Source organism: Drosophila biarmipes, chromosome 3L (assembly GCF_025231255.1).
Source record: "Drosophila biarmipes strain raj3 chromosome 3L, RU_DBia_V1.1, whole genome shotgun sequence".
NCBI classification, from domain to species: Eukaryota; Metazoa; Arthropoda; class Insecta; order Diptera; family Drosophilidae; genus Drosophila; species Drosophila biarmipes.
In genome coordinates this window covers 13,898,259-13,902,528 of record NC_066613.1, presented here as the reverse complement: position 1 = coordinate 13,902,528, position 4,270 = coordinate 13,898,259, and positions in this window count along the sequence as shown.

Genomic DNA, 4,270 nt, shown 5'->3' with positions numbered 1-4,270 from the left:
GGCAATGCCTCGCCGCGGAGATGATACTACTATAAACAAAAACTACAAACTGGTCGCAGAGGCCGTAACAGCAGCCGAACAGAAACAAAAACAAAAGACTGCAAAAGCGACAAACTCGAGCGCCGCCGGAGTGCCGTTGTGTGTGTGAGGAAGAAGACGATTCCGATTCTCTCTAACGGTTGATACACCCGAGCACTCATCCCCCGACAGCGAGAGCGCGGGAGAGCCGGCACTGAGTCTCGAAAGAGCGGCTTTGAGAGGAAACCCTGTCTGTGTGAGCCGCCGTTCGAGTGATGTTAACTCGAGTCGCAGTCGTTTTCGGTATTGAGCCGTACTCACAGACCCAGCGGTTATTGAGTAGATTGAGTTCTCAAGTTAGGATTTATGTACTCATTGATTTATTACTTATTTTCCAATTAATAAACTCAGTCAAAACTGTAAGGAAAACAGCAAAACAACATTGAATTTGTGTGGACTAAAATACTTTACATTTTTGATCCAATTTTTATTGTTAATAACACTTATATCTAAAAAAAATATATAATTTGTTAAAAATTTATCAGTATTTGGGGTGTTAGTAAAAATTTATTTATATTATATTAAAGTTTAAAATATTCAATAGTTTATAGTTGTCCATATTTTAAATCACTCTGCAATTTACTTATTTTTTTCGTTTTTGTTCTGTTTTCTCTGTTCCCTTAAGATTAGTACTGCAAATATTATGTCGCTAACAGTCAAAGTATGCATTTTCATAATGTTTTAATAAACATTTTTTAATGTAGTCAAATAACATGTTCAATTTTATATCAAACTATAACACGATAATAAAAGTATAAAACCTAGCTATTACCTAACTATTTAAACAATTTCTTAGTTACTCACACTTTGCATTGCACTCATTCATTCTACTCGCTCTCTCACCATTTTGTGCGGCCTTTGAGTGCTTCACTCGCCGGGCTCACACACTCACGAATATATCTACTCGAAGAATTCGTTACCACATTTGATTGGCTCGATTAACACAATCGGAGCACCGTTATAACCAGTATACCCACACAGACAAGCGGTGCAGAGAGCGGAGTGCTCAAGCCGTCGCAGGGAGAGAGCCATCCACCAACACCATCGCAAGCCTCGATCGTGCTCCAGTCGTCGTCGGGTGTTATAGATAAGCGAGCCGATCCCGTTTGCCGTGGGCGAAAACGAGACCGGACTATATTGCCGTCTCCCGGGCATCGGGCCATTATATATACCCGGCATATATGTTCTCGTTTCGCTGACCAATGCAGAGCAGCTGGCTGAGAGCCACCCATACAAACGAGAGCGATCAATGAGAGCGATCACTCACACCGATGCACCCATCGAAATGGTATTAGCGGCCGCCGGTGGGCGTGGTCTATCGATCGGGTGGTATTAACCACCGCCCACCGCCCGCCTCCCCCAGGGCCCCCCATAACTCGCCGCGAACTGGATTGGAAGTGCGAGGGAGAGGGACCATGTGTCGCAGAAAGAGAGGGGAGTACGTGCGGCCCCAGTGATGGAGTTTTCCTAACGGTCTATCCTCTTTTTCTCCCCTTTTTCTTTGCATCTTCCACTAGTTTTTTCGCCCGCTTGGCAGTTGTCAAGCTGTCATAGTTTCGATCATTAAATGCGATATCTGTTGATAGCCATAAGACATTTTACGATATTACTAACATTGTTAGCTGGCGCCCCCTAGTGCGAAAGAGAGACAAACTCGCCGATCCACAAGATTCCAGATGCCGTCTGCGGGATTAATGTATCATAAATAGCTTAGTTTCTAGAAATTATACCCCGAGCGCACGGTAATCGTCAAGTATAAATTATAATTAGCCGTCGTTATGCCCAAGATCTACAAAATTGAATAGTTGCAGTCGCGGCCACAATGTCAATTGATTGTTGAACAGTTGCCGTTGCTAGTACCGGCCATTAAGCGGTCTATGAATATTCATATCCACAGCGAGTGTTTTGCGACGAATAACGATATGTGTCTCTTTGCTGTCTCATAAGTAGGTGTTCCTCATTAATGGGATAGTTTACATATGTTCGCTCATGTATCTCGACTGGAAATAGCTTTGCCAACAAAGCTCTATGAGTAAGTACACTTACTTCTAAAATATTCTTAAATGTGATTTAATCCTAAAGTGGTTAAAAATGATATATGTAATTTAACTTTTAAAGACGTTTTCCGTAATTATAAAAGCCATAATATTTAAAATGTGTTTTTCATTTACCTTATTCTTTACTAATGATAGCTAGTTTGTATTCCGAGTATGGTTCCCACAAAGGAAGCCCTTTCGCCCAGCCAAACGCTTTCTTAATGAAATATTTTACAGATGTAAGTATTTTCCTTTGCATTTTGAAAATGGGCGTGAAGCCAGCTTATATCCAGGCTCAATACAATTTCTATACTAATTTTGCCACTTTTCCCTGCTTTCTCCTTGCACAGGGTCTTATCCCATTTTGACTTTCGGCAGGAAAATGTCACAGAAGTTAATCCAATTTGCTGTTTTACGACAGGGCACAAAACAGAGAAAACCCGCAGCTCGTTATCATCTTGTGGCCTCTCGGTGGGAAGGGTAACCCTTCTTGTGCCTTCGGCCGGGAAACGCCTCCGATTCCTCGGCTGCTTTAGAGGAAAATGGGGTGTTTTAAACCCATTACAAGGGCCCTTACCAGAAGCAGTTCGCTTTCCTCGTTCTCCTCTTGCGGTTTTCCGATTGCGGTTTCCTTTGCACCCGCACTCTCAGCCAGATACTTTTCACAAATTTTCACGCTTTAATTTCGGCTCCTGGCATTTGCATATGGCTGGAGGGAGAAGGAGGAAAATGTAGAAAGGGATGGGTAGTGCCGGCTAATCCTTGGTGAGCAACAGATTATCCCCGACAATTGTTTGTTCTTGATTTGTTTGTTATGGTTGCACAGCCGGGACTAAGGAATGATTTTCCATTCCCGTTGCTTATTTCTATTATACTACACTAAGAATAATATTCAGGAGATGAAATTCAAGTATTCAAAAACTATTTTTTAAGACATTTTTAAAAGAAACAGTTCTCGAAGAAAAAGTTAATAGGAACCCCTCACAAAAATATTACAAATTCAGGCATTTACATTTTTGAAATGTGTTTTATTTTATTAAAAATTTTAAAAATGAATAATTTTAAAGTACCATTAAGCTCGTTCTTACGAAATTAATTAATGTACTTGGATTGTAGATAGGAGCATTTTTATAAAGACTTTAATAAATTCTATAGAGAAATATAAATTTAAGGATTTGTAACTCCTTTTAGTTTTGCCAAGTGTATATTTTCACAAAATCGCTGCCTTACAATTGCAACAATTGCAGCCGGGAAATGCTCGAGGGGTTTCCTCTCTCGCCGCCTTTCTTTTCCTCCGCTTTTCCGCTGCGGCCCCGCCCCTTTCTGGTTACAGTTTAATGCGTTCTAATGTATGTGACTTTTGCCAGGATTTTCTCATTTGCCATTTACCGCCGCTGAAACTCGAAACTCGAGTGACTTGCAGAATGCGGGAACCGGTGAATTCGGAGCGGAATGTGTATGAAAATGGTCTAAAGACGTCCTGACAATCGAACATCATCAATCACCCGCTCGATTTGTATTCCTGCCCAGCATGATCGGGCCCCTTGCGATCAATATAAATATTTCTGCTGAAATTAGGTTACAGGCAAATTGTGTCCATCCGCATGAGGCATCCAGTTTGGGCCTCGGTTTCGGATTCAGTTCCAGCTCCAGTTTCAAAAAAGAAAAACTTATGTCATGCCAGGCTACCTTTATTTCAGTTTGAAGCCTGTGCATACAATAAATTAATTATAAATGCATTAATCAATGCCAAAATCAACGGCAACAACAACCGGAGCTGAATTTTTTTTACATTTTTGACAAATACTGACATGAGTGCTCCCCGCTTGCTGCCCGATTCATTTCATTTGGATTTCGGTTCGGTTTTTGGTTCGAGCTTGGTTTCGGCTTGGTTTCGGCTTGGGTTTTGGCTCGATTCATTCTTAAGGCGCGTGAAATGAAAACAAAAATTTAAAACACGTTTTCGCGCTTATTTCTGACTAATTTATGCGTTCGATTTGAATTCGCCTCGTTGTTGACTCGATTCCGATTCGACAGAATTCTGTCTTCAAAGTACTCTTTCTGGAGTGGCTATACCATCCATGCTAAAAAGATATAAGAATAAGATAAAATATCTATGATTAAATGGTCCTATATCCTAGGTGTATAAAAAGTAG